The 12,597-nt window shown below is 36.8% G+C and overlaps 1 protein-coding gene across 1 annotated transcript in view; it reads right to left on the bottom strand.

The window, feature by feature from the left end:
• The window catches only part of LOC128217126 (A disintegrin and metalloproteinase with thrombospondin motifs 9-like), a 91,315-nt gene that overhangs the window by 67,189 nt on the left and 11,529 nt on the right, over positions 1 to 12,597 (bottom strand). The window lies entirely within an intron of this gene.

Below are 12,597 nucleotides of genomic sequence, written 5' to 3'. Positions count from 1 at the left end.
AAAACAATGGTCTCCACACTGCCAAACACAAGTCTGAGGTTTGTGAGGTTGGGTCCAGATCACACAGAAAAACAGTAATAGTTTTCATGGCAAAAACTCCAGGAAACTCTTTGCAGTTTCAACTTTTACCTTGAGCCTTGGGACTTAATTAAGACAAGGCATTTGCCAATCACCATAACAGCTGACAAACGCAATGTGTAGGTGGCAATGTAACAGCAATAAACAAAGCAGCCAAATTGCAAATGAATTACAAACAGACAATGAAAGCATAGTAAAAATAACACAGCATGTTTAGTTTCAATACACGTCCGTCATTTTGAGCATGAGCTTAATTTTAATAACCAGTGTAAGGCACATACGGATATAAAATTCAATAGTTGACTTTTGTTTTCATTACGAGTTACTTCCCTTATTTACAAGACTGCTTAAACAGAAGCATTCTGAAGGCTGGTACATGTACTAAGATTATGACGACAATGCTCCTTTCAAGTAACTTTATTCTCTGTCCCCAATGCAAGTTTGTAGTTTTAACAACAAGGATTATTCAGCACTGAAAAGTCAGCACAAATTATATGATAACTTCTGGGGTCTCCGAGTATTATTCCATTTTTCAGCTGCGAGACTATTTATTGACAAGTGCTGGTATTTTCTAACACTCAAATATGATGAAACGTACAAAAAACGTTGTAATGATCTTAATGAGAAAAACACTAGTATGGGTAAACATTGAACATATCTTACTGGCAACATACACAACAAAAATAATTCCGAACCTTTTTACCCAATATGTTTTTGTTTTGAAATCCTACGTCAGAGTATATCAATTCTAACAAAATAAACTCAAAACATGTAATGGAAAACACAAAAAAACAGTAGTAGGTATTTAAGAAATAGAAACTGAAATGGAGTTGAGTGAAAGCTCCAATTAAAGCCCTGCGAGCGCATCTATCAGCAAGGACACAATCTAGGTGAGAGGATCTTACGCGCTCTGTCAATCCGTTCTCCTTCTCTATATTTCTCACGTAAATCACATTACATTTACCTACCAATTTCCACGAGAAATCGGGCTACAAGTGAAGGTTGAAAACAACTTATGGGGGTTAGGTTGTGAGTAAACTGTAGTAGACGGGTTTACAACTTTTGTCCATGAATGGGACATGTCAAACCAAGGAAGTCATTATTAACAGGAAACAATAGATGGTATCTTGTTGTGACTTTAAAGAGGACAAGGCAAGGACCCTGGAAAACAGATAGCCATCAACTTTCACTGCAATTTTAATATAGCCAAAACAGGAAAATCTATTTTAAAAGACAATCCTACTGTTCCAATTAATTACAGTGCCTAAAATAAAAGTTTAACCCATGGTGTGTCCAAAATCTGGAGCCTAACAATGAAACATGACTGGTCATATGAAAGCTCATTATAGCTATAGTAAACCACATAATAACACATGTAAACCATTTGTTTTCCCAGCAGATGGAATTTCATAAACATACTTTATTCAACTTAACACAAGACAACATCACAATTTTTTTCCCAAAAAAATTGGCATGCCATTCTAAATAATTCGTGCTTTTAAGTCCCTTTTCAAATGTCTTGTCCGAGATGAACCCTGCAGATAGCAGAAATAAATGATGTATTTTCATGTTCACATGGGTTTTAAACAATACAAACCAATAGTCACATTAATTGCTGGTGGTTTTAATTGCTATAAATACTACTTACACTTGACCACACACTTCAGCTAATCTACTACAGAATTGTCATACTTGTACATTTCAATGAATGTTTGCTATGTGAAAAATGAATGGCATTTCATAAAGCAAAGCTGTTTTTCATTCATAAATCCACTCTGTCCTGACTGGAACCCACAGGGATATATACAAGCCACAGTGGATGCTAAATTGATACCTCCACACAGCAGAGGCCAAGTGAGGGCTAGTACCTACTTCCTAACCTCCAAACATGGTGTAAACAAGTGGCACCAGCCTCTATAAATATTACGTTTTTTCCTACTATTTTCAGCATCACAGCCATGTAGACTATGCCATACCACTGGGATTGTCATATGAAGAAATTACCACAGCAAGTTTTTAGTTCTTTAAGTTACTGTTAACTTTTTATAAAATTAGCTTCTTATAACATATGGCTGAGTTTGGGTCTCATACTTCTTGAACAGAATGTGACAAAGTAGACACTAACATGGTAGAACCTTGATGTAGTTTAATTGTCTTTGGACACATGCTTTTCTGCAAACATTAATACTGGCTCAAAGTGAAGACACTTTGTTTACAAACAATGATAAAATAAGGTCAGAATTGTAAAATGTAATAAATCTACTTGAAAAATTAGGCCTGCTGCATATATTTAAACAGTGGTCATGATGTCAAATAGTTGTAAAGAAGTTCAAATATAGAAACCAGATAAATTACTTTGAAGTTCTCAACAAAACAATGGTATAGACCATACTGTATCTAAGTACTTACAAGATATTATGACTGAGTAAAATAAGCTGTCAAAAGATGAAATGCTACTAGAAAAAAAAAATCAGGACTGTCCTTCGATTTATTTTTGGCCCGATATAAGGCTCTATTCCCCCAGCCAAGGATTTTGCTTTTTTCTCAAATTTTGGTTAAAATTCCTCTCCATAATTCCAAAAATTTGAAGAGTTGAAAAAAATTGATAGACAAATAGAAATAAAAAAAATCATTTATTATTGATAATTCATTGTGTGATGTGTTTTGATACATGTGTATTACATCAAATTGCATTTTCCCCATAATTATGTAGAAAAGAACAGCCAAGAACTTGTGACCAAGAATGTTATAGGAACACAAGTCATATCAGATAATATTTTATTTCCTAATATTTCTTTTGATATTAATTGGATTTTAATATGCTAAGACTTAAGTCATATGTACATTACCTATTCTAACAAAATGCACATAATGTCAGCATGGCAGGAAGAATCTGATTAGTATTTTAACATGTTAACATGATACTATTCAATATGTAATACAAAATGTCTGTCGGCTGTACTCAGATCTTTAGAAACCAATTTCTACACATAGATCAGATTCATCCAGTCTCTCTGCGGGAAGCACCTTTGCACTAAAACTGAAGTTGATGGCATTCAGCTACAGTAGCTGGAAGTTGCTTTGCAACCAAATCAGGGACATATTTAGGACTTATTCTATACATTAACTTGCAACTCAACTGACAGACTTCATCCACAATGCTATTCCACCTTGAGACTTGTCATCAATGCATTATTATAATAATACAGTTACAATACCTAAGGTAAGAAAGATTTTTTCATCATGATTCACTGCAAAGCGAACATAAACTTTGATTAATTTATGTTCAATGCCTATAAATGCGTTTCAAACCTTCAAAAATGGCCTTCTTTAAATATGATGATCATCTCACTACTTCAAACTTTTGATAATACCCATCAAATTCAAGATGCCAATATATAAACATATTATTTACTATGAAATATACAGCATGAAACTCACCTTGCCTAAATTTTTACTCTGAAATGATTATTAATTTAAAAAAAAAACTTAAATTAATAGCTTTTTTAGTCTTATTTTCAAGCCCCTGTACTAGCACGCTTAACGTTTATCACAGCCACTTGCTTGTTCAGTGTTTAAATAGCATTTTATTGGATTTTGTATTCATCTCATACAGTAAAAAATCTATTTCTACAGAAAATTTAGAGCCAAAAGATGTAATAGTTTAGTAAATAATATTTTTCCATGAAAAAGTGCCAAAATTTATAATGCGCATAAAAGTTTCCATGGAAAAACTTCAAATAAGCCCATAGAGACTCGTTTTATTGTGTCAAAGTGGTCTAACATAATCTCTTGCAATTCAAAACAGTTATTGTACAAAAAATAAATTCTAGATCTCTCTTTAAGATCTTCATAAGGCCAAGACCTCAAGTGAAAGTCAAGCAGAAATTTTGATTTTTGACAATGTTATACCTGGTGACATTTGCAATGAATGAACTCTTCTCATTCCAAGCTGAAATGGCTCATGGATATCACATCCATCTACTCCAAATATTGGCTACTCACAAAAAAAACACTCAATTATTAAAGAAAATTGATACAGTGAAAAGAATATTTTTTAGATAAAGATCAACCTGTGGTTGGTTTACATAGAGAAAATCAGTATATCTAATTACCAAGATATTACAATAATTGGTGCTTTTGTCATAAACTAATTTGAAAACGGCCCAAGATGCATCATTATCTTTGGACCTTTTACCCAATAAACATTCCATGTTTTTATCACAATAAATGTTTGTACATTATATCTATCAAACATTTTGAAATTTCCTTCGGAAAATTATTTTGATTCATTATTTCAATACAAAACAGCATACTCATAAAACAGTCAATTGATTTCAAACATGGCCATCAAATTTCAATTAGGACTTCCATTTTTGGCAATGGCAATGTGTGAGTCATTTGTACCCAAAAATGATGCTGCAGAATATAACAGGATATAGTTAGCAGCCACCTTGAAAGGACCTTCAACAAGTCTCCAAAATGGCAAAACAGGACAAACCAAACAATCTGCCTTTAAATAACACACTACAATCATCCACTGACATCTCATGTAAGTGTTTATGCTATGATATATCTTCCAATGGGATTGCTGAACAGATTTTGATTACCATAAATCACTTAAGCCTCTGATCAAAACATCAACAAATTTGGTTTTAATTAGTGTGTTATTTAGCGGTTCCGGCATACATGCTTGCTATCAGAGAGCTATTTGCATCAAACAATTATGCTAAATTAATGGTTTTGCAAAGAAAAACAAAAACAGTTATGCATAAAAACAAAAACAGTTATGCATAATAATTACTTAAAACAGATGGTGTTCTCAGCATACTTGATGTTGGGTAGGCATTGCAATTAATAATAATGGTATGCTTCTTTGAGAGTCCAGCTTCTTGATTATCCAAGTTCACCAGTGGTCATATGGGTGGTCTATTGCTGTTTCTGAGAGGACAACATTGTGTTCCCAGCATCTAGCTGCTCCAAGCTGACCAGTGGTCATATGTGTGGTCTATTGCTGTGTCTGAGAGAACAACATTGTGATCCCAGCATCTAGCTGCTCCAAGCTGACCAGTGGTCATACGTGTGGTCTATTGCTGTGTCTGAATGAACAACATTGTGATCCCAGCATCTAGCTGCTCCAAGCTGACCAGTGGTCATATATGTGGTATATTGCTGTGTCTGAGGGGACAAAATTGTGATCCCAGCATCTCCAGCTGCTCCAAACTGACCAGTGGTCAGGTGGTCTATTGCTGTGTATGAGAGGACAACATTGTGTGATAGTCAATCATCTTGATTCTCCAAGCTGATCTTCAATGTCTGTGAGGACAACAGTGTGAGCCTAGCATCTTGATTCTCCAAGCTAACCAGTGGTCATATGTGCGATCTTCAAAGTCTGAGAGGACAACAGTGTGAGCCCAGCATCTTGATTCTCCAAACTGATCAGTGGTCATATATGCTATCTTCAATATCTGAGAGGACAACAGTGTGAGCCCAGCATCTGTCTGCTTCAAGCTGACCAGTGGTCATACATGCATGTCTGGTTGACAAAGTTTGAGAAGTCAGCATTGTGAGCCCAGCATCTGACTGCTCCAAGCTTACCTGTTTTGTCAATATTGGGATCCCAGCATCTGACTGTGCTTATCTGACCAGTGGTCATTTGGTTGGACTGACAACATTGTTAGCCAAACATCTGACTGCTCCAAGCTTACCAGTGGTCATCTATGTGGTCTACAGAAGCCCAGCATCTGGCTGCTCCAAGCTGACCAGCTGAACAAATCGGACAGGAAACAATGCGGCATAACAAATGATAGCCACTGATAAACACGTTATAAACAGATATACTTGCTCTGATTTTATCAATGAGCTTCTGTGAAACCTAGATCTATTTAGGAATCCTATCTTCAAAATGCTCATTCCATTAATTCTATAGAAAATGATTTACAATGACCAATTCTGATAGTACTAGATAAAAAATATGAGTTTCTTGCTATTTAAGACAGCCTATACTTAATGTATATATTCCAACAGAAAAGCCACAAACCAGGCTAGAATCATGAAACCCTTATAATAGTGCTACAAAAGCACCCAGAGATATGATTCTTCAAACCATAAATTAAAGGATTTAGAGAGACAGTATGCTGCACAATAAACTCGAGCACAAGGGGGAATGAATTTAAGACCTTAATAACTCAAAGCACTGTATGATAAACATTACCACATGGGAGAATAGCTAGAATAAAGCCTTCAGAGAGACAACACACTAAACAACAAACACTTGCAAAAGGGGGAATACATGAAGGCTTTAGAGAGACAACGCACTGAACAACAAACACTTGCAAAAGGGGAAATACATGAATGCTTTAGAGAGACAACGCACTGAACAACAAACACTTGCAAAAGGGGGAATACATGAAGGCTTTAGAGAGACAACACACTGAACAACAAACACTTGCAAAAGGGGGAATACATGAAGGCTTTAGAGAGACAACACACTGTACAACAAACACTAGCAAAAGGGGGAATACATGAAGGCTTTAGAGAGACAACACACTGAACAACAAACATTTGCAAAAGGGGGAATACATGAAGGCTTTAGAGAGACAACACACTGAACAACAACACTTGAAAAGGGGGGAATACATGAAGGCTTTAGAGCGACAACACACTGAACAACAACACTTGAAAAGGGGGAATACATGAAGGCTTTAGAGCGACAACACACTGAACAACAACACTTGAAAAGGGGGGAATACATGAAGGCTTTAGAGAGACAACACACTGAACAACAACACTTGAAAAGGGGGGAATACATGAAGGCTTTAGAGAGACAACGCACTGAACAACAACACTTGAAAAGGGGGGAATACATGAAGGCTTTAGAGAGACAACGCACTGAACAACAACACTTGAAAAGGGGGGAATACATGAAGGCTTTAGAGAGACAACACACTGAACAACAACACTTGAAAAGGGGGGAATACATGAAGGCTTTAGAGAGACAACGCACTGAACAACAACACTTGAAAAAGGGGGAATACATGAAGGCTTTAGAGCGACAACACACTGAACAACAACACTTGAAAAGGGGGGAATACATGAAGGCTTTAGAGAGACAACACACTGAACAACAACACTTAAAAAGGGGGGAATACATGAAGGCTTTAGAGCGACAACACACTGAACAACAACACTTGAAAAGGGGGGAATACATGAAGGCTTTAAAGAGACAACACACTGAACAACAACACTTGAAAAAGGGGGAATACATGAAGGCTTTAGAGAGACAACGCACTGAACAACAACACTTGAAAAGGGGGGAATACATGAAGGCTTTAGAGAGACAACGCACTGAACAACAACACTTGAAAAGGGGGGAATACATGAAGGCTTTAGAGAGACAACACACTGAACAACAACACTTGAAAAGGGGGGAATACATGAAGGCTTTAGAGAGACAACGCACTGAACAACAACACTTGAAAAAGGGGGAATACATGAAGGCTTTAGAGCGACAACACACTGAACAACAACACTTGAAAAGGGGGAATACATGAAGGCTTTAGAGAGACAACACACTGAACAACAACACTTGAAAAAGGGGGAATACATGAAGGCTTTAGAGAGACAACGCACTGAACAACAAACACTTGCAAAAGGGGAAATACATGAAGGCTTAAGAGAGACGGCACACTGTACAATAAAAGCTACCACAAGGAGGAATACATAGAATATAGGCTTTAGAGAGACAATAGACTATACAATAAACTCTAGTAGAAAAGGCTAAATTAAGGAATGGCAAAAGGTAAGAACAGACACTGGCAGACAATGATCTGATAACTCCACAGACCAGGTCATGTAATCCCTGATTAGCATGAGGTGGACACCCTGTCGCTGCTAATGAGTTTTACCCTATCATTAATACCATGGGGGGTATAATATACTTACATAAAAAACAAATGAAATTCAATTTTCTGTTCTAAACATGAAAGGTATCACCGGGTAACATTAAGCTCAGGTTTCATATCAAGCAAATTAGCCTGGTAGAGTAAGAAATTCATATCGGAACACAAATATTGACCCTATTTATAACAATAATTTAACACAGAAACAAACATAGAAAAGTAAAATCTCCAGATATAGTTCAATTATCAATCATGTGTCATTTTTATTTCTTGTTTGTCCTGGCTCTGACCCTATAGTAGGTATAGTAAAACTTTCAAACTCCAGGTCACTTCTTTAAAAGATTTTTAATGAGAGGCATGTTAACATTTAAATTTACATCAGTCTGCTTAAACACATTAACAAATAACAATAATAACTAATGGGTCCACTGCCCTTCAGATGTATCACTTACAGAGAAAGGTTTCCTTAAAAGACCTAGTGCTTTGCCTTAGTTATCTTAACTGCTTAAATAGCAGGCAGATAAACATTCCTAACTAAACCTCAAAAAAGTAAAAGAAAAGGTTTAAATAGCTTAAAGGGGAAATTATTGTAGTGCTGTTCCTGAGACTATATTTTGCTAATACATTTAATCCTTGGATCAAAGCGTTAACAGCTAAGCTTGGGTAAATAATGCCAATCTAATTGGCAAGTGGTGTCGAAGTGAGATCTTACACGACTTGGTGACATTTCAGCGCTATGACGGTAATTTTGATAATGCCAATAAAAGGCTTATCAGAGTAGCAAAATTTACAGTCTGATTCTTTTGTCAGGTTGTTTTGACCTGTGAGTTATGGGGGTCACAATTTCAGAAAAATCATGTCTGCTTGAAAGGTTACCAAACCGAGTGCAGGTGTGAAGTACCGTTTTTACGTAAATATTTTTTCATTAAATTTTTCCTTTCATGGAATGAATCCTGTCTTAACTTCAAAACAAACTTGTTTCCAAGATAACGTGAAATTTATTAGTATGACACTGATATTGGGACAAGTTCAACACATTACCTTACTTGTTAAAATGACGCAAGGTGAAAAATTCCAAATATTCAAAAAATTAAATTTGGCCGACAAAAACTACCTCAAAAGACATCTCAAGACATTCTCGGGTGACAGATTCTCAAACAATGTACATGTATCTTCAACTGAAATAAAAGAGTTTCAGCACCTGACAGTGTTACCCCAGGAGTAGATTCACTCTTCCTTCCCAGCTATCTCAACTATCTGGCCTTCATCTTCTTGTGAAAAAAATGAGCCAATTTGTTCTGACATTACTTCTGTCAATATGACTTCACATTTCGAAATACAGTTCCAAAACAAAGGCTCCTGTTTGGAGAAAAGTAGTTTTTTCTGAAGGTTGAGAGCCAAAGGAGATGAAATCAAACAACATTGTGCTGGTCATGGTTGTTGTGTTCAAAACTGTTCAATGGTTTCAAACTGTACCACATGTGCCAGATCAGAGACAGCTTTGCCATGTAGAAAAGAAAAAACTGGAACCTGGGGCAGCTGAGAACAATGTAAATTGCACTAATAAATGTGCAATATACTGCAATAATCCAGTCAAGTACACCACTTGTAGTCAGACTGTAAGGTCACATGTCTCGGTCCATATAATTCCTGTCTGCTACTTATTCAATTACAGTAAACTTTGCCTTTTAGCATCACACATTATAAAACTTGCAATTATGTAATATTTAACAAGAAAACAGAATTGTTTCAGACATGTAAATCAATGAGCAATTTCCAATGTGGTTTTAACATACTTGCCAAACTGTACTACTTGTTAGAACTGTAGAGCCAGGTAGTGAAAGGAGATGTTAGTTGGTGGCCATAATTTGAACTAATTGTACTCAATCTGAAAGAAATCCACAACATACAACAACCTGTGAACATGAGCAATACTGGGGACAGCAAATGGCACTGCTCAATACCCAGGACAGCAAATGGGACTACTCAATACCCAGGACAGCAAATGACACTGCTCAATACCCAGGGCAGCAAATGACACTGCTCAATACCCAGGACAGCAAATGACACTGCTCAATACCCTGGACAGGAAATGACACTGCTCAATACCCAGGACAGCAAATCGCTGCTCAATACCCAGGACAGCAAATGACATTGCTCAATACCCAGGACAGCAAATGGCACTGCTCAATACCCAGGACAGCAAATGACACTGCTCAATACCCAGGACAGCAAATGACCCTGCTCAATACCCAGGACAGCAAATGGGACTACTCAATACCCAGGACAGCAAATGACACTGCTCAATACCCAGGGCAGCAAATGACACTGCTCAATACCCAGGACAGCAAATGACACTGCTCAATACCCTGGACAGGAAATGACACTGCTCAATACCCAGGACAGTAAATCGCTGCTCAATACCCAGGACAGCAAATGACATTGCTCAATACCCAGGACAGCAAATGGCACTGCTCAATACCCAGGACAGCAAATGACACTGCTCAATACCCAGGACAGCAAATGACACTGCTCAATACCCAGGACAGCAAATGGCAGTATTTTAATATACAACAACCGGTGGAGGTCAGCAATGCCCAGGACAGCAAATGACAGTGTGATAGGACAGCAAATGGCACTGCTGTAACATACCACAACCTGTGAATGGACAGCAAATGGCACTGCTGTAACATACCACAACCTGTGAATGGACAGCAAATGGCACTGTTGTAACATATCACAACCTGTGAAAGGACAGCAAATGGCACTGCTGTAACATACCACAACCTGTGAAAGGACAGCAAATGGCACTGCTGTAACATACCACAACCTGTGAAAGGACAGCAAATGGCACTGCTGTAACATACACCAACCAGTAAAGTGCAACCTGTGAAACAATCCCAAGCTATCTGACCAAAAATCAATGCAGATTCACAGATAGTGCCAGATAAAAATAATAAATGATAAGGATAATCCTACAAGAAACAAATGGCTAGTGCAGGATTCAGAAACAGGTTGCCCATTTCATAGAGCCAGCTTAAACAAAACAATCCTGCATATAAATCATAACATATTCCTCAGAAGTGAAAGGTAAGTCAGAGAAATGGGCCATCATTAGCCTCATTTACAGCCTGTTGGATGAGCTATCAACCATGTGATTGGCAGCCAGTCTTCATGCTAGAGGTCTCAAATGTTGAATGTATCATGACAGAGCAGTGATCATCATGACTATGATATTATATTATAAAGTGATATCAATCTGCCCATCATCACTGCAGAATACAATGATAAATCAAAACTTATATTTTATATACAAACATAATGTTTATAAAGACCAGATATAGCAGACTAGCTATAAACATAATGTTTATTTATGAATAATTTACACAATTTGTCACTGCAAATTGGAGTCTTGAGTATTAAAGTAAATGTTAATTAAAAACAGTGAGAGTGATCTTAGTGGTATAGATGGTCTCTCACCAAAGAGGTTTTAAGTTTGAAACAGCCACCAGTACTAGTTCCTACCCAGGAAAAGTACTAGGGAGAGATTTACATCAGCTTTTATCTGTCTGAACAATAAAGCTAAAATAAAGTAGTATAAACCAAACGCTAATAACATGGATCTTCAGTGACTGCTGGACCAATGCATATATACACACAATAATTACATAGCATTTCACTTCCTGCCCATTATGATAGCCATGAAGCGGGCGGACACATTTCTAGACAGGTGTGTGCTCTGTTAGAAATTTACATTATTATAACTGAGTTAAATGGGCCGTTACTTTCTTCCATCCATCTTTAACCAGCTGACTTAAGGACCAGAAACCTGTTAACATCCTAGAACTAGTATCTGCTCCACACAAAAATTATTTTCCATATCATGTATGGGAAAAGATGATCAACTGCAGAATGACTAGTTTTCATTTTCTTACTCCTGCAACTGTTACAGACACAAAAAGACACCATTTTATACTGGCCAACCAAGAACAAATCAATAAACTTCCTAAAGGCTTTTTAACATTACCTCAACAACAAACATAATCTTCAGAAAATTTAATATACACAGGGTACTATTCTTAAGAAAGTGGTTTTAGTGCATGTAATAAAGTAAGTCTATTCCTCCCGATCTCATACAAAGTCAAAATTGTCAGACTGTTCCCTATAGTTTACAGTAATACCATCATGTATTGTTACGATCGTTTTATGAAACATAAAGAAGGATGAACCTTCTTTGAGTAATCATAGTAATACTATAACCAATAATTTTACCCCATAACATAAGTACATTGGCAGCCAAGACAATAAAATCCAACTCCTGACACAGCAGATTGTAGCCCGAGAGTATTCGGTCAGTGCCCTTATTCTGTTACCGTGGTGACAAAGCCTCATGGACTAACCCAAAACCAGACTCAGATGACATCAACCACCAATTACAACTTGTAACAAAGACACTGTAATCTTTGTAGGAAAATAATATTTGAACATTGTTACATTTGTGGTCAACAACCTTTATGGTGAAAGTCTCACATTTAAGAACTGGTAATAACTGACATTTAAGATGCAAGCAATTTTCGAAACTGTTCATTATCAAATGGTTTCATTACAACCACACAAA

Source organism: Mya arenaria, chromosome 14 (genome assembly GCF_026914265.1).
Source record: "Mya arenaria isolate MELC-2E11 chromosome 14, ASM2691426v1".
NCBI classification, from domain to species: domain Eukaryota; kingdom Metazoa; phylum Mollusca; class Bivalvia; order Myida; family Myidae; genus Mya; species Mya arenaria.
Note: the sequence above shows the minus strand (reverse complement) of the source record. Positions and strands in the feature narration are given on the sequence as shown.